Consider the following 20,494-nt stretch of genomic DNA (forward strand, 5'->3'; position numbering starts at 1 on the left):
AAGGCAAAGGACACTATCAATAGGACAAAATGGGAACCAACAGAGTGGTTCAGAGGGCTTGATTGGCCTTCTAGTTTCCCTTATCATCTCTGGTATGTACAGGCACCCCAGCACCACTGACATACATACATATCTGCCATACTGAATTAATGCCTCACATGAAAGAGGACTGATTACTCATTGCTGTGTGATTTTAAAACTGACATTGATTATTTGGGGGAATACATTGTATGTAGGTATATGTAAACATCAAAAAATAACAACAACAACAACAACAGCCCTCAATGTAAACAAATATAGATCTTGATCTCTTAATAATGTTCCAAACACATCTTAATTGACAAGTGTTCAGATGTACACTAATTGTAAGAGTGTGGGAGTTCAATAATTTTATGAAGATTCAAAATAAGTCTACTCATTGTTAATTATTAGTAATACTTGGAAATTTGTGAATTATTTTTTCAGTTTAGTCTGCCGTCATATTTGACCTGTTCATTTGAATTTGAGGTTTATATTTGAGCAGAAATGATATAACTACTTAATGAAAAGCTAACAATTTATCATATTTTTTATCAAAAAGGAATACCTCATATGTTGCTTGCCAAAGGTCACAAATACAGATTTTTTTAAACAGAAGTTAGCAGAATTAGAAAAATCCTATTTCAAAAGCAATTTTTTTTCTTTCGAGATGAGCCCCGCTCAAGGATCACCAGTTTGGTGAGCTGCGCTTTCGACTTTACAGTCATTGGTCAGTGACTCGCCCAAGCAAATGTGAGAAGCAGTCAATTGGCAAATGCAAATGTAAAATTAGAAATATTAATGGTTGTTTAAATAAGAAATTTTAGTACTTAGCTGTAATGAGGAAAACTAGGCTACAGCATTCCTGTTTATGTCTAAGACCAAGATATTTCCCAGAGCTATTCTATAAATCTTTTTTATTTATTTATTTATTTATTTTTGCTTTTTTTTCTTTATTAACTTGTATATATCTTATTTACATTTCGAATGTTATTCCCTTTCCCGGTTCCCGGGCCAACATCCCCCTAACCCCTCCCTCTCCCCTTCTATATGGGTGTTCGCCTCCCATTACCACCCTCCCCCCAACAATCATGTTCACTGGGGGTTCAGTCTTAGCAAGACCAAGGACTTCCCCTTCCACTGGTGCTCTTACTAGGCTATTCATTGCTACCTATGAGGTTAGAGTCCAGGGTCAGTCCATGTATAGTCTTTGGGTAGTGGCTTAGTTCCTGGAAGCTCTGGTTGCTTGGCATTGTTGTACATATTGGGTCTCGAGCCCCTTCAAGCTCTTCCAGTCCTTTCTCTGATTCCTTCAACGGTGGTCCTGTTCTCAGTTCAGTGGTTTACTACTGGCATTTGCCTATGTATTTGCTGTATTCTGGCTGTGTCTCTCAGGAGAGATCTACATCCGGTTCCTGTCGGCCTGCACTTCTTTGCTTCATCCATCTTGTCTAATTGGGTGGCTGTATATGTATGGGCCACATGTGGGGCAGGCTCTGAATGGGTGTTTCTTCTGACTCTGTTTTAATCTTTGCCTCCCTATTCCCTGCCAAGGGTATTGTTTTTGATAGCTGAGTAATATTCCATTGTGTAGATGTACCACATTTTCTGTATCCATTCCTCTGTTGAAGGGCATCTGGGTTCTTTCCAGATTCTGGCTATTATAAATAAGGCTGCGATGAACATAGTGGAGCACGTGTCTTTTTTATATGTTAGGGCATCTTTTGGGTATATGCCCAAGAGAGGTATAGCTGGGTCCTCAGGTAGTTCAATGTCCAATTTTCTGAGGAACCTCTAGACTGATTTCCAGAATGGTTGTTCCAGTCTGCAATTCCACCAACAATGGAGGAGTGTTCCTCTTTCTCCACATCCTCGCCAGTATTTGCTGTCACCTGAGTTTTTGATCTTAGCCATTCTCACTGGTGTGAAGTGAAATCTCAGGGTTGTTTTGAATTGCATTTCCCTTATGACTAAAGATGTTGAACATTTCTTTAGGTGTTTCTCAGCCATTCGGCATTCCTCAGCTGTGAATTCTTTGTTTAGCTCTGAACCCCATCTTTTTTTTTTTATTAACTTGAGTATTTCTTATTTACATTTCGAGTGTTTCCCTTTCCCGGTTTCCGGGCCAACATCCCCCTAGCCCCTCCCCCTCCCCTTCTTTATGGGTGTTCCCCTCCCCATCCTCCCCCCATTGCTGCCCTCCCCCCAACAATCACGTTCACTGGGGGTTCAGTCTTAGCAGGACCCAGGGCTTCCCCTTACACTGGTGATCTTACTAGGATATTGAACCCCATCTTTTAATAGGGTTATTTGTCTCCCTGTGGTCTAACTTCTTGAGTTCTTTGTATATTTTGGATATAAGCCCTCTATCTGTTGTAGGATTGGTAAAGATCTTTTCCCAATCTGTTGGTTGCCGTTTTGTCCTAACCACAGTGTCCTTTGCCTTACAGAAGCTTTGCAGTTTTATGAGATCCCATTTGTCAATTCTTGATCTTAAAGCATAAGCCCTTGGCGTTTTGTTCAGGAAATTTTCTCCGGTGCCCATGTGTTCGAGATGCTTCCCCACTTTTTCTTCTATTAGTTTGAGTGTATCTGGTTTGATGTGAAGGTCCTTGATCCACTTGGACTTAAGCTTTGTACAGGGTGATAAGCATGGATCGATCTGCATTCTTCTACATGTTGACCTCCAGTTGAATCAGCACCATTTGCTGAAAATGCTATCTTTATAGAATTCATGGTAGTGATGAGGTGAGAACTTGCAAGTTGTGTTAAATGTGTTTGACTTCAGAGTAGAAGTTTTTTCAGAAACACAGGAGCATATTAAATATGAAATACCCCCAAAGACATAGGGTTCCTATGAAGTGTTAAATTGTGATCAAGGTTTTCATTTACCTACCCTGAGTATGGCATATCTTACTTAAAAGCTCTAATCTAGAACCAAAGTATCGACACAGTTTCACTTCTGTCCCTATAAATCACTTCCTCAGCTGTCCTGTAGCTTCTTTTACTGACTTGACATAGAAGTCTATGGAATCATTTCTATACCAAAACTGCTTTGCTTTTTAGTCCAAAAGCCTAGTGTTCCCTTCTTTCTGTTTGTTTACGCCTTCATTTCTATTGGAGTTAAGCCCCTCAAGACCTCTTTTCTGCTAACTCTGGCCTATTCTGTGTACAAATTTATCATTTTCCTTTGGATCCAACACCATCAAATTTAAATGTACATATATTTCTTTCATATAAATAAATCCCTTCAACCTTCCAGCACCTCTGATGACCTCCCCTTTTTTCCCTCCCCTACATTCCACTTCTCCATTTCCTTTCAGAAAAGGGCAAATCCCCAGTGGATATCAACCAGCCATGGCATATCAATTTGTAGGTGCCTCCTCCTAAATTAAGATTGTACGTGGCAACCCAGTAGAGGGAAGGTATCCCAAAGGCATGCAGCACAGTCAGAGAGAGAGAGCTCCTGTTCCCAGTAGGAGTCCCACAAGAAGACCAAGCTATACAACTGTAACATATGTACAGAGGGCCTAAGTCAGGCCCATGCAGGCTCTCTGGTTGGAGGTTCAGTTTTTGTGTGGTGCTATGGGCCCAGGTTAGTTCTGTGGGTTTTCTTGACCCATCTGTCCCCTACAATCCTGGCTCCCCTCTTCCAAGGGATTCGCTAAGTTCTGCCTAATTTTGGCTGTGGGCCTCTATATTAATTTCCATTAGTAGTTGAGTGAAGACTTTTGATGATACTTGAACTAGATGTCAATCTATGACTATAGATCAGAATATCATTAAGAATCGTTTCATTGACTTTTCTTTTCTTTGGCCATTAATGTTTGGTTCTTTTGTGGATTTCTGGGTTTTCCAGCCTCTTCCTCCTGGCCCTGTAGGCAGTGCCAGTGGTGAGTCACTCTCATGACATGTGTCTCAAGATGGATCACTCAGTCATTGGTTGGTCACACCCACAATTTTTGTACCACCTTTACCCCAGCATATCTTAAGCAAGGAAAACAGTAGGTTGGAAGGTATTGTGGACAGGTTGGTGTGCCAATCCTTCCTCTGGTTATCTTGCCTAATTATAGGAGATGGCCGGTTCGGCTCCATATCTCCCATTGCTAGGAGCCTTAGCTAGGGTCACATTCATTGATTCTTGGGAGATTCCATTGCCCCAAATTTCTACATAGCTGATTCCAGAGAAGTTACCACCCCAGATTCTAGTCCCTCAGAGTCTTCCTCCATCCTCACCCTAAAATAAATCTGTTTACCCACCACTATGGCCAAACTGGCTGCCCTCTTACTAGCAAGGTAAGAGGCTGACTTGCAAACATTTCAGACTCATGTTGGCACTTCTTCAGGTGTTTTGATTTTGTTTTACATACCAGGTAATTTCTATAGATAAAAGGCAGTGTGACTCTGCATATCAAGTTCTTTCAAGCTTGTTCTAGCTTACTTCTAGATAGGTGTTCCACTCCAAATAGCCTATTCTGGTCACCAGTCCAGGTTTTAGACCTGCTCTTATCCATCCCTTTACTATGTTTTCATTGTTCATAGTCTTAATACACTGCCATGCATTTGTTATGCCTTCAACAGTCTCAAAATTTTCTCAAAGATCACATTGACTTATTTTAAAAATATAGTTGTTAGAATTTCATTCAATGATTTTTGACCATATCAAGATTCTCCAGATCAAAATCTCCTTTCTTACATACTCATCTTGGTGTCTTCATTTAATTTTTTCATTTCTATTAAATTCAATTTTTGCTGTTCATGTAGTTTTGTGTATATGGCCTTTCATTAATGTGTATTGGCTCCTCAAGGAACTAAATTCTAAAATTTGATATTTTTTTTCTCTTATTGGCTATCAAATTACAATAGCTCCTTGCCTAGTGATATGTTCCCACCTTCACTTTCCATAATGGAATTTGTTCGAGCATGGGCTTGCACAGGTCTTGTATTACACTTGCGACTACCACAGTGAGGCTGTGCTGCTGTGTCCAAAAGACACTCTTTTCTTGTAGTTATTTACCACCTCTGGCTCTTAAACTCTGTGTCCCTTCTTCCTCAATGAAAGGGAAGGATGTGTTAAAGATATCCTTCATAAAGCTGAGCTTTCCACAGTCTCTTCTCTGTACTTTGAGCAGTAATGGTTGTATTAATCACCATGAATTTTGAATATATCTTTTCTGATGATTGAGAAATACATTAATCTATGAGTAGATCTCATATACAAGGAAATAAAGTTATGTTATTTCGCCCATATCTGCACCTGACTCTAGGTTCCTGACTTGAATTCCTGTCCTTACTTCCTTCCCTACTTCCACATATTGTTCTTTATCTAGTGTATTATCACAGCAGTAGCAGTACAAACCTACACAACATAGACAATAAGGTGTTATTTGTGAGGATACCATATATATGAGTCACAGAACAGGAATATATCAAAGAATACAAATCTGAAGGCTTCATTCATTTATGGGATTTACTATCACATTCAAAATAACCTCTGATCAGAAAATTGATATTGTAGCAGGACATAGAAACTTCTGGCCAATAATAAGATATTCTACAATTCACTATAGCTAGAGTCACAAAATAAAGTATAGGAGTTTAAACCTGACAATACATGAACTAATAAAAACGAATTGCTTTAAAAATTGTAAAAATAATAAGTATATTATAGGCATTAGCTTTACATGTATTTTTCATCTTTAGAATTTTATAGGTACATATTATTTACTTGTATTTCACTTTTCCCTATTCATTCTCCTGGTCCTCTGGACATCTCTCCTATTTTACCTCATACATGCCCCTGCCCCCTCTTCCCCTCTACCTTCCATCTCTCACCCATATTCCTCCCTCCCTCCCTCCCATAATTATTTTGTTCTCCATGCTAAGTGGAATTGAAACATCCTCATTTGCACCTTCCTTCTTATTAAACATCTTATGTTGTATGTATCATGCATATGCTGTATTTTTGGCTAATATCTACTTATCAGTGAGTACATAGCATTCTTGTGCTTTAGGGTCTGGGTTACCTCATTCATGATATTTGTAGTTCCATCCATTTGCCTGCAAAACTCAGAATGTACATACTATGCACATCTTTTGGGGTCTGGGTTGCCTTATTCACGTTGATCAATGGAATAGAATAGAAGACCCAGAAATAAACTCACACACCTATGGACAGTTGATCTTTGACAAAAAAGTCAAAGCCATGCACTGGAAAAAGTAAATCATCTTCAATAAATGGTGCTGGTCTAACTGGTATAGAAGAATGAAAATTGACCCATATTTATCACCTTGCACAAGCTCAAGTCTAAGTGGATCAAGGACCTCATCATAAAACCAGATACACCAAATCGAATAGAAGAGAAAGTTGGAAAGACCATAGAATGCATTGGCACAGGGGAAAATTTCCTGAACAGAACACCAATGATTCAGGCTCTCAGATCAAAAATAGATGAATAGTACCTCATGAAACATGAAAAGCTTCTGTAAGGCAAAGGAAACAGTCAATAGGACAAGATGGCAACCTACAGATTTGTGAAAAGATCTTCACTAACACTACATTCAATAGAGGGCTAATATCCAAAGTAAATAAAAGAATTAAACAACCCATATTTAAAATGGGGTACAGAGCTAAACAAAGAATTCTCGACAGGAATCTTGAATGACAGAGGAGCACTAAAAGAAATGTTTGAAGTCCTTAGTCATAGGAAAATCCAAAATAAAATGACACTGAGATTTCACCTTACACCAATAATAATGGCTAAGATCAAAAACTCAAGTGACAGCATATGCTAGCAAAGAAGTGTAGTAAGGAGAACACTCCTCCATTGCTGGCGGGATTGAAAATTGGTACAACCACTTTGGAAATCAATCTGGTGCATCCTCAGAAAATTATAAATAGTTCTACCTGAAGACACACACACACACACACACACACACACACACACACACACACAACCACACACACCCTGGGCATATACCCTAAATATTCCACCATATCACAATGACATGTGCTCCACTATATTACAGCAGCCTTATTCATAATAACCTGAAACAGGAAGCAACTCAAATGTCTCTCAACCAAAGAATGGAAACAGAAAATGTGGTTCATTTATGCAGTGGAATACTACTCAGCTATTAAAACCTATAGTCAGTTATTCATACCTGCAAAGGTGACAGGAGAATGATGCAGATATAGATATTGAGACATTGCCACTCACACTTACAAAATTTATTAATATATTCTATTCCTGTAAAAACAACGATCCCAAGCATCAAGATTTCCCCATGGAATGGTTACCAATAGCAACTGCATCCTGTTGCTAGGTAAGTTCAGGTCAGTTCTGAGAGTATGTACTCATTCATCAGTTCCAGGAGGCATGGGAGAAATCATAAATAGCTCTCCATGACCCATGTAACACATTGAGGTTGTCATTGGTTTGTGTCAGCTCAGGGGAAAGGGACAGACTTGTTAGAGGTCCTTACTTGAGTATACTCATCCACACTTTCAAACGCTGGCAGGCTTTGATAAAAAAAAAATACTTTTGCTTTTGTTGATTGAAACTAACCTTGGATGCTGAATAGAAAGCAGTAAGAAGACACCATTTTCATGTGCCATATAGCTAAGATACTTTTTTATAAATCTGGAAAAGGTTGAGAATGTAGTTAGAAAAAGAATTAAAAACAATTGGAGAACACTGTAGCTCTTTGAGGCAAATTGTGATGCAGATGATCTGTAAGCGTTTACTTGACGGCAGATAATATTTTAATTGCAGTGTCAAAGCTGAGAGTAGTCCTCCATATAACACTATTGATCTGTTACTAATGGGGACATGAAATCCTGAGTCAGGGAAAATTTTCATTTTGCTTACTATACTTCTCTTTTATGGAACCTTGATCTCTAGAAAGCAGAGGATTAAAATGTTTACATTATAAGAAGTGTTTTCATATTTTTCTGGTTTTGTATATATTGAATATTTTACTTGCCTAGCAAATTCTATTAATTCTCTAAAATGTCTTGAGTTTAATAAGATATAGCTTAAAGGAAACCTTATGAAACTGCTCTTCTGTCCCAGCTAGTCATTCCTACTTTTATTTTTATTTTTCCATGTTTACTCCCAATGTAAAACAACCATAATCTGAAATCTCTTCAATGTTTTGTCAATTTTTCTAATTTTTAATATCTTGACATATGAATCATGAACTAGAAACACATATCATCTTATCTTTTTGTCATGAATGCTTCAGTTATAACTGGGAATATAGCTGTATATATCTCCTCAAAACCAATTTAGAATTGTAGATATGTTGGTGAATAAATAAGTAGTATAATCATTTACAAGAATTTTCATATCTGTGATGTATACCATTTCTAATTATTCCAAATACCTTATTTATTTGCCCATTGAAATACTAAAGATTGGAGAGACGGAACACTTATTTCCTGTTGCTTAAAAATTCAATGGCCTTTATAGCACCCTCAGTGTCAACCAGTACCTTGAGTGATTTGGGTAGAATTTACTACTACTAAATAGAGAAACAAAAATGTGAATCTTCTACACTCATGTAGTTTTAATTGAAAACAACAAATTTCTAATTATTGGATACTTATTGCCTAATATTTGTATGTGAAGAAAGTGGAATATTTTGCAGCCATTCAAGAAGATTTTTTATTTTGAAGATGACATACAAAATAGGATATATTGACCAACAATACTTCTTGAAATGATAATGAATAGTTTTTATATATTTTCTAATCAATATTTATTAATTAATTTTAACAATCTCTTGTGTATCGATTTTGTTCAAAGTCTTAACCATGAATAATAAAATTATTATAATCAACAATTTGTGCTAAAATGCCAATAAACAAAATAGAAAGTATCCTCTATTTCTGATAGACACATTATAATTGAAATGTTTGTGTTTTCAATATTTTAATTTTTGATACATTTATAAATTGTCTGATGATCATACTGAGATAGCTGGATATACGTCAACTTAATTGTTGAAGAACATTTGGGATTTTCCTTTTCCTTTGAAAAACATAAAACATATTATTATTAAATGTATTTATCTTGCTCTGCAAAAGAAAATAAGGATGTATTCTTACAGTCTAACATTAACCTTGACCTACAGTTAGGTTCTCTCTGTCCACTGGTATAAATTATGTTGAAGCTACATTAGGGAAACTGTGAGTAATGCTGTATGTAAAAATTAGTCTAAGTATAAAGTATAAAGATAAGTTATAAAGTAAAGATTAGAGTTTTCCAAACCTCTTTGGCATATCTAGTTCCCTCCCTATAACTATAGAGCTGGATCTTATGTTGTCTTTTCTGTATTGTTTTTCAGAAACTTCATATTATTTTGCACAATGATCTACTAGTTTATATTCCTACTAAAGTTCAAAGGGCCAGAGCATTCCTATTTTGCACATCCTCAACAATCCTATTGCCTTTGATTTTTTTTTTAATCTGTACTCATTCTTACCAGGTTGAAGTATTATCTCATGGATTTACTTCAGATTACTCTATAAAATAGTACATGTTTTTTCATGTATCTCACGCCCATTTATGTATCTTTTACCTATTTCTAAATTTGTTCATGTAGATTTGTGACTGTCAAGGTGTTTGGATTGTTATATATTTTGGCTATCAACAACTTTTCTGGTATGTAGTCTATAAATATATTCTCCTGATATTCATCACTGTTCTCTCTGTTGCACAGAAGATTCTCAGTTTGAAGAAAACCGCGTTGTCTACCTTTTGTCATTTATTGACAATATTTTTGATATTTGATGCTCAAAAATCATTAATAGGACCAATATCATCGAGCTTTTTGTTTATATTTTTGTTAATAGTTCCATGTCATATATTTTAACATGAAGTTTTGAGTTTCAGGTAAAGTTTCTCTTCCTCTTCTTCCTGTATCTGTCTGTCTACCTGTCTCCCTCTCCCTCTCCCTCTCCTTCTCCCTCTCCCTCTGTGTCTGTTGAGTTTCTAATACTCTGTAGGAGTGTATCTGATTTCCTAAAACTATTTGGTGAAAATCTGTGTCTCGTTATATGTTTTTGGCATCTCTGGATTCTCAACTGTTCCATTGCTCTGTTTGCTGATTTGCTTATTACAGACATACCACAGTTTGAAGTTGGGGAGTGTAGTTTTGATAGTTTTATAACTTCTACTTAGGATTGCGTGAGCCACTGTGGGTTTTCCATATGTAGCTGAAATTTTGTTTCTCATTTTTGTGATGAGTGCTGAGTAGTATTTTGATAGAGACGGTCTCTAATGTGTAGGTTGCTCTGGGAAGTATGAACTTTTTTGCAGTGTTTTTCTAGTTTATAAAATGTGATAAACTTTTATTTAGGTATCTCTAACTTCTTAATTGGTGTTATAGATTTTGGTATGAAGATTTTTCTCTTTCTTTGGTTAAATTTTGCTAGCAATTTTATAAAGAGAGATTCTCAGCTATGATTTTGTTACTCTGTTCATCTTTTCATATGTATTGGTATATCTACAAATGCTAAAATTATAGGTCATCTGGCAGCATTGTTGTTTGCTTATGATACTTTATTTTTTCCTATAAATATATTCATTTTTCTCACTGGGAGTTTATTTTTTTAAAATACAACATGAGATCAAGTCTAAGTAGAATGATTCCAGATTAATTAGTCCCATTGTCCAGTTCCCATTTTAATAGTACTACATTACAGGTAGCTTCAGAATATTGTGTTCACTTTTACATACACAGAGCCAAACTGTAAACTATACAGGCAATCACCCTGTTAAGTAACAAACCAAGAGATACATAGCCAAGGGTTCCTCTAATTGGGTCCTAATGACTTCTGGATAAGAGAGCTGCAGTGTATCTCCGAATCTAGTCTTGCTTCCTGCTCTATTTCTTATAAGTAAAGCAGAAACATCCCTGGCAATGTAGCCCTGACCACATCTCACCTTAGTTTAATGACCACCACTGCCAGAGGATACAATACAAATTTAATTTGTCTTATAATATTTGGCCTTCAGGATCAGACTTCTGCCTGCATTTCCACTACCATATTATCCACTTTGCCTCCTATCGCTCTTGCTCTCAAACATGCCCTGCTCTCACAGGTCTTGATGCTACTTCCAGAGCAGAGACGGGAATCACAATAAGTGCTCTTGGCTAGAAACCTAATTCAATATTACTATTTTAATCAAGATTTACAGATTTAAAAAATATTCATTTATAGTTTCTTTTTTTAACACAATCAGTCATGGTTCCATCAGCTGTAAATACTTTTATGAACTCAGCATTTGTTTACAAAAACTCATCAACCTTATCTACCAGAGTCCATTCCATAATTAGGTGATGTCCTCACAACTATAATGTTCTATTGTACACAAAAATAATAAACAGATGCACATCTGAAGTGAAAGGGTAAAGTTTGGGGTTAAAAAAAAACTAAAAGAATGCTTGAGAAGGACTCCTGATAGGAAGTTAGAGAAGGTGCTAAGGAGAGTTCTGATTGAGGAGATAACCCAACTAAAGAGAAGAATAGAGCCAGAAGACACCTGGGGTCTATTCAGCACTGAGGAAGTTCAGCTCTTTTGGGCCTGGACTTTTGTCATGCTGTGAAATAGTCAAGAGAACAGGACAAAGAAAAATGATGTTCTAAGTTTGGAGACGTTGATCCAGCCTGATTTTCAAAGGCAGCATTGGTCTGGTTAGACTTTATTCTAAGGATGAAAATATGCCCAATGAAGATTTTAAGGAGGAGTGTGCCAGGCTGACTACTAATAGATGAATGCAGTTTATAAATGGCAGTACTGGTTTTGAGAGGGGGAAAACTATGTAGGTCTTCTAGTTTTTCAGTGACATTCTGGGTTCTTATATACTGTCCTGGTATGGTTAATGACAGCACATCTTCCACTCTAAGTGGTGGAATGACTAAAAATCTCAGGCTCACTCTGACTAGCATCAATTTTTTTCTAGTTAATGATATTTCTACTATACTGTGCTATGGATCTTAATGGACTTATCACCAAACTGTTAGGTTATTATGTGTAAAATACAAAATTATGAAAATATCACTTTGACTAAATGCACACACACACACACACACACACACACACACACACACACACACACACACACACACCTTAACTTATGTATTGAAGCCCTTTCTTTACCATTATGACTTCTTCAGTGGATACTGTGGTTCTATTTGGCTAGTGAAATCAGTATGAAAATAATTTGAACTCAATCTTGGACAATTGTTATGTGCTCTACTAATGCAGGTTTTTTTCTCAGATCCTGGAACATGGCTAGACACAGAATAGAACTGCATTCAATATTTCTTAATAATACTTAAACAAGTGAGTAATAAGCACCTGGAATTTAAAGACACTTAATAAAATTTCAACACCAGTTTTATTAGTTTGACACAGTATAATGACAAGAGAGTTAATGTGTAATACAGAACATTTTATTGCATTCTATCTTTTTAATGAAATCTGACTCCTAGAACTTTGTTTTTGTACTGGATGCCTTTCCTGCCAGATGATGTTAATTTTTCATTTTGCATTAATAACAAGAGACCATACCTTCTAGGTAGCTGATAAAGTTATATAATTACTTAGAGTTGTTTATGCAAAATTACTATGGCATTGCAATCTCTGTCTTAATTGTTACATATGTGTGTGTTACATTTAGTTAATGATAGTGTACAGAGTCATCTGAGAGGTATCTTTTGACATAAATGATGAAAAATTTACATAAACATAAAACTAGTAACTAAGACAATGTTTTCAAGGTAGGGGGTCTCTAGAATTTGTAGTACTGCATTACACTGACAGTCCCTGGCTCTTTTTGGATCCTAAATTTACCTCTCTATTTCTAGGAAGAATAAACATGTCTCAACAGAACTTCTCACAGTGTAATGAAACCAGTTTCAATGTAACGCACCCTTAATGATCTCGTTGTACTCCACTAGCTCGTCTTAATTGATATCAATGACATTTTCTCATCATTTGCAAAAACTTAGGTTACACAGAGGAAGAACAACTATAATCATAGCAGCCCGGGCTAATATTCTTCCTTGCAGTGTCTATATCTCAGGCTAATTATACAACATTAAATTCACAAAATTTGTTGGATTGTTTTTGCTCTTCATAAAACAAAGACATTTTCCCTGTAATATAAAACTCAGGTCTCAAGTGAAAGTCAGCCTGAGTCCTCCTTAGGAGCTGTGCCTTAGGTATGTAATTCTTACGGAAAAATGTACTTTAGCTTGTCCATCTCATTTATGTACTACAACATACTATTCTGAGCTTCCAAATGGGATCAATTGGCTCTGTAAAAGGAGATGGAACTCTAGGTATCTCTCTGGTGCAGCTTTGAGAGAGGACTGGAGGGGCATCAGTTCTATGTGTTGAAACTAGAGGCTCAGTGCAAACTAGCCTTTTCTCCTGGCTGGTGATGTGACCTTGAATGAATGTCCAAGCTCAGGATGCTGTCAGTTCACTCGCTGCTAAAATAAATGGATTACACTGAGTAATCTGAAGGTCTTTTCTATCTATAAGTTTTTTTTTAATGCTTTATTTAGTTTAGAAATAGAGGTCTGTCTGGTGGCTTATATTTGACCTGGTGCCTTAAACCTTTTTGTCTTGTGGCCAATTCTCTATAAAGTTAAATGTTCATTCTCACATATGCCATGGTTGATTAGAAATGACTGTCAGGAAATGTGAAGAATCCTATATTTAACATCTCAGAATGGGATACTAGTTTGATATAAATAGCAAGTTGTTATCTGAGTAGATTACAATGGATTTACTATCAAGCAAATTAAATCACTGGGGACAGATGTGTTTTTAGAATTGTCTGAGACAATCAATCTGTGAGTAGAAAAATTTTGGTACCTGCCAAGCTGTCCTGTATAATTCAAAGATACGTCACCCTAGAACTTCCTTTATTGTGGTCAAGAGAGAGTATTAACAGGAAAGAATTGATCAGAAAAGGGCAAGTACACAATAATATGAACTGTACACTGGAGGCTTTCTGGAGAATGTGAAACATTTAAGAGAATGAACAAAGGCAAACAGAACAGTTACAAAGGAAAGGACATATTGAAAAACAAGACACATAGGAAGAGGATGAAGGAGAAGGAATTTGATTTAAAAATTCAGGCTAGTTAATAATATGTTTAAATTTTACAGAAACATAATAAAGGAGAGGATGTTAATACCCAAATTCTTGAGAAGAAATCTTGTCTGATCCTGTCAGGGTAGAAGAAGAATGGAGAGGTAGAGGTGAGTGGTTATGAATCCAAGGTAGTGCACAACATGAGTAGAAGGAATTAGGACCATGAAGCTCAGTAAGCATTGGAGGCAGAGGATGCTTACGTTTTCAAACTAATTTCCCAATTGAATTTGAATAAGCATCGCCACTATCAGTATCCATGCCTTTATATTAAAACCACAGTCAACCTTGGCCAACTAGAGCATTGCTTTCCCAAAACCAAAATGTCGGTCAGTACTCCAGGCTTTCCTTATGACAGAGTGTTTGGTGCACCAAAGGTAGCAATCCTACTCTGTAAGGATAATATTAGTCTAAGAATGACCTTCATTCCTTGTTATTGTCTATTTTGGCAATAACATGTACTTCTGATCTTAAAACATTATAAAGTTATTACCTTATATTTCTGGAGGTCTGAGGGCTCCAAATAAAGATATCAGCAGTACTAAAATTCTTTAGAGGGTCCTAGGAGAGAATCCACTTTTATTTTCAAACCATTCAGTCTCCTCCACTGCATGGACTGAGACCGTTTTACCCACCTTCAAATAGCAACCCATACTTCAGATCTTTTCTTAAGGTGCTAATATTGAGTCCATTAAATTCAAGATAATCTTATTATATCAAAATCTGTAACTTGAATCACACATACAGTGTCACCTATGTCAACAATACTATCACATGTTCTAGGAGTTAGGACATGGATATCTTTGTAGGAATCTAGTCTTTTTAACACATGGGTTGTGATCTCTATTCAGGACTATACAACCATGCTACTGTAGAGGGAAAACCAGCCATAGAGATTCCATAAAGCACTAGAGAGACGACCACAGAAAAATCTGTATTTTGTTATTCATTTCATTGAAAATATAGGTCTCTTTCCCCAGAATATATTCTGATTCCTATCCCTCTGGTCCTCCCACTTCTTCCCTATCTCTTCCATCCAGATCTACTCCATTTCTGTCTCTCATTAGAAAACAAATGGGCTTTTAAGGGATAAAAATGAAGTAGAACATATTAAAATAAAACAAAAACTAACAAATAAAAGTTGGACAAAATAAGCAAAAGGAAAAGAACTCAAGAGACGGCATAAGAAGCAGAGACTCACTTGTTCACACACTCAGGAGTCCCACCCAAACGCTAAACTAGAAGTCATAGTATACATAGAGGATTTGATGCAGAACTGTGTAAGTTCTGTGCATGCTGTCTCAGTCTCTGTGAGTTCATATGAGCTGTGATCCTGTTTGCTTAGAGGGCCTTCATTTCTTCATGCCCTCCATGCCCTCTGGTTCAGGGTTCCTTGAAAGTGAAAATTTGATAAAGATATCCCATTTAGGGCTGACCATTTCAAGATCTCTCACTCTGCATAATTTCTGGTTGTGGGTCTCTATATTTTGTTTCCATTTCCTGAGGGAGGAAGGTTATCTGATGATTGCTGCACAAGACACTGACCTGTGAGTATTGTAAAATGCCATTTTATTGGAAGTCATTTTATTGCCATTTGACTTTTGACGATTTTGTTTGTTTTCCAAGCAATAGTATTTTGCTTTATCCATGGTCCCTGGGCTATCTAGCCTTTGGTGCTTGATCATCCAAGCTGTATCATGTATAAGTTTTATTTTGTGGAGATGCTTCCAGTCAAATCAGATATCGGTTGGCTATTTCCACAAACTCTGTGCCACTATTGCCTTAGTAGGCAGGACATCATTGTAAAGCAAAGGGTTAATGACTGGCTTGGTGTTTACATTTCTCTTAGCATGTAGAAAGTAACTCCCTGTACAAAAGACATTAGAATATGGGGGGAGAAGACTCCATATAAGTACCAGTTCAACTTCTCCATGTTCAATGCGTTATGTAGGTGTTGTGTTCAACAATAGGTCATCACTGTCAGTTTGTGAAGCACAATCTGTACCCTTGTCAACAGCCTATGATCTGAGGAGATTCTCATGGAACTCCCTTGGCCAACACTTAGACTATATGTAATGCAATCCAGGTATTGGAAGCTTCACTTGATGACAAGCAATATCTACCTGGGGCTCTGTCTTCCTCATTACTTGGTGGTTTTTATTTAAGTTCACCGTCATGTATGTATATAATTTAGGAAGCTTCTACTATATTAGGTTTCTATTATTTCCCTTAGGTGGCCTCCAATTTTTTCTGTCTCTTTCCATATTCCCTACTCACTCTTCTTCTCTCCCTTTCTAGCACTCTATCCTTCTGAAACTACCAATTCTATATCCCTTTTCAAATAAATCTCCCCCAATTGTCTTATTTTCAAAAACAGACTGTGAGCTGGACTTCATGTTTAAACACTAGCTTGGTACCTCATAGGATTGAAGTTTTCAAAAGACAACTTAGGTATTTCAAGTGGGAGAAATTTAGTGCAAAGAATTAGAGATTTAGTCAAGCACTGCAGGAGCTGGCAAGAATGAGGAGAGCACATGGCTGTGTGTGATTTCAGAAGTCCCTGAGGTAGCAGCATGAAGGAGGAGAAAACTGAGGCCTGTCATTTGCTTCACTGGCCTGGAGACAATCTTCAGGAGGAAGCCCTGATGCTCTGGAGCTCTGTCAGAAGACACAGCAGCTAGAAGTAAAGATGACGCTATGATCTATTCTTCCCTTCAGCCTTCCATACTTAAGATGAAGCTTCTGGGATGGAATGGAAACAAAGGCCTCTGGCAACAAAATCTGGGGAACCTAATTTCTTTGGTTTTGATGGTCTTCAATACCATTAGACAACATAAACAGAAGTAATAAATTTTGGTTACTTGTGTGGTATTTAGAAATGAAAGAAACACTGAAGTAACCCTTGTTTAAGCATAAATGGGATTCTTTCTATTCAAGGATATAGTTTTTCTGATTATAAACTACAGTACAAATGTGTAAGTACACATTTTTGGTTTTGTTTCTTTTGTTTTCACAAAGTAGACATTTGTGGCATGTTACTAGGGATGTGAGCTGAGTCGCAGCTAGACCCCAGTACTGCCCCCAGCTCTCTTTGTTTGTCTGACCATGTAGACATACCTTAATATTCACTGACTTAGTTGTCATGTTCATAAGAAAAAAAACCCTGATACTATCAGACATATAATTTGATTAAAAAGAGAATTACATAATAAATGTAAAGTGCCTCGTATACATTTGATGGTAAATATGTATTATTTACCTTTTCTTATTCTGTCTGAAAATGAATGCCTTAGAGAATTTTAATAAGAAGCAAATTATCCATCAGATATTCTTCCTGATCAAATCTCCCAGTTTACTCATATTTTTAAAATCAATTATATGTATCTTGTATATAGTTAGGCATGATGGCTCACATTTCTAATCATAGCTTTGAGGAGGATACAGCAGACCATTTCTGCAGTACTAAGGTCGTCTTGGACTATGTGGTGAATTTCAAGGCAGTAGGACTGTTTAAAAAAAGGAAACAAGATTTTTGATTATGGCAAAGGATCTAAGAAGCAACCATTTTCCATCTTTATATATCCGTTACAAAAACTTCTAAATCTGAGGTGCCCTCAGAAATTCTAGTGGACAACGTTTCTACCTTTGTATTTTCTTCACATACTCTTTTTCTCAGCTTCTTCTTATACACTGTATCCACTAGAGGAGCCATTTGTTCTCAGAGAAAGCAGGTTTTAGTGGTAATAATAAAACACAGGCGCTACTGGTGCATCACCACTCCACACTGGGCCCCCTGATATTCTCAGACCGGGCGGTCGCTCCCTGGTTTTCCAACGAACGCCATACAGATCTAATATTAATTTATCTCAGCAGCAGCTGGTTTCAATATGGCACCTTGCCACTTTAGCCTAACTGTCTTCCAGCCCCAGCATGAGGTCTCTCACCTCTTATTGCTAGTCTCCCTGGCCACCGCTGGCCAGCCGGGAACTTTCTGGTTCCAGCCACCCAGCTGGTAAAATCAAGACTCAACAAGTTGTAACCCCCCAATCCGATTTCAATGTTAAATTCTCAGTCCACAATACATCCACAAAATAAATTTACTGCCAATTAATAAAGATAGAAACCACCCACCTAGACAAGATAAAATTGACCTAGACCACCTGGATCAGAATCATCTTCCTCTCTCATCTCCATCTTGATTTTTTTATCTCATTCTTCCTCCTTCTCTCTCCTTCCTAGACTTCCCCCACTTACCCTTCCTTCTCATCCAATGATAGGCTGGACCTACCTTGCTGCATAATCCCACAGCAGGTAACATATATCTTTTATGTAGCTTTATCAGCAAGGAATCTTCAGACAAACTGAATTAATATGAGCTGTGTGAGAGCATGTCTATTCATGAATACATGTGTATATACAGAATGCAATCTGTTAAAAGTACGAACTAGCTCATGAGTATGCATTGCTAAGTTCCATGATATGCTATCGCATAAACCCGAGAAAGCTATTGACAGCCTGAGTCCAAAGGCTCAAGGACTAAAAGAGCAGATGCTGTGATTTCTACTCCACTGGCAGCGTACTGATTGCCCATACAATGAGTCAGAGAAGGAGAGTACAACTTTCTGCTTTTTTCCCTTAGCTCTTCCATGGATTACTGGGTTCCACCCTTATTGTGCTGTTATTTTCCACAATTCTCACACAGACACAACCTCAAATAATACTTAATCAGATGACTTGGCATTTCATAGCCAACACAAAAAATTAACCACAATAACATGATAAACAGGACCCAAACCATATGGTCATATTGACTAATTTTGTGGAATTGGTGATCCTTGATGAAGAAAAACATTCACTTTTAGACTTTCACCTCTGATACATACTCCTTTCCAACTTTGATAAGCTGGACTTGTGACTTCTGCTTGCTGTGTTCCTTTTGTCCAAGACCTGTGGTCAGGACTCCTGGAAAGGAAAGAGGCAAATTATAGAACTCATAACAATAAACTGTACTCTGTACCTTGAATAGATGGTTTGAGGTACTTTCTGTTATTACCTTTGGCTAATAATGACTCTCATTTAAAAGTCTCTCAATACAAACTTTACCTTTTGCTTATTATGTAATATATAAAAAAAACTTCAGCAAAAGTCAAAATAGATTTCTTATAAACTGGTTGTTGAATTTTCTTTTACAGGAGAGAGCATGCTTTTTTTTTTGTATAGCAAGGGGATTTTAAAAAGTTGATCTCATTTGTGCAATGGCTGATATCTTATAAGAATGGTTACTTAGCATAGAAGCATGTGCCTTTCTCTTTTCTAGCGCATTCTATATTTTATGCATATGAAAATTTCCAGTTTTATTATCTTTATAGAAGCAAAGAATGAACACATGTAGCTTTCTCACTGGTTATACAAATAATTGTAATAAATTAAGAATTTGTTACAGACAAATTTAATGAAGAAGTATTCAGCAATACTGTTTATGATCCATTCCCAACTTTAGTTCTTTATTGTTCTAGCTCTACTGGGCAGAGTATCCCCACATATTCATGCCTAGCAGCTGCTTGCAACCTCCACACAAAGAGGTGCCCTGCAGTGAGTCGGAAATCAGCAGTATAGCTCAGCAGAGAAACCCTCCACTGAAGATCATCCCAGAGGCAAGAGCAAGTGAAGAATTTGCTGTCAGCTCCTGGCAATCCTCCCTGTAGAAGAAAAGAGTGCTGGCTAATAGAGGCCAGAGGTCTCCCTGGCCTTGGGATGAATTCGAGTTTTCAATCACTGAGCAGTGGAAGGGAGAAGACCTCGCCTAAGGATGTGGGTAGTAAAACCTCTCCTATGAAGCAGAAAATCAGCTGGAGCAACCCACTCATAAGTGATACACTAGCGTCACTAACTTGTTCCAGATGACTCTAATTACTCTGCAGTCTATCACTCCAACAGGAAGATGAATCACATCTCTAGACATCCTGCAAACATTTGCTGCATGATTTACAAAATTACAAAATTTATTTTGATATGCTCATTTTCTTACCTTTAATATCTGACATTTTATAAGAATAGGAAAGCATCACGAGTAATATGAAGGGAAAAATTAAAATACATGAAGATAGGCAGATAAAACCTGGAGGTTAAACAGCTAGCTGAAAAGATGGTGAATACCAGGTTCTTCTCAAAATATCTCAGATTTAAACTTGAGGCACAGCAGATCAATAAATCAGAAGATCAAATTTTATGTCAGAAATTATAAATTTTAGAATTCCAGGGCTGGAATTATAATTTAATTTCTATAAAATAATTTTTG

The sequence above is a fragment of the Rattus rattus genome, chromosome 7 (assembly GCF_011064425.1).
Source record: "Rattus rattus isolate New Zealand chromosome 7, Rrattus_CSIRO_v1, whole genome shotgun sequence".
Classification (NCBI taxonomy): domain Eukaryota; kingdom Metazoa; phylum Chordata; class Mammalia; order Rodentia; family Muridae; genus Rattus; species Rattus rattus.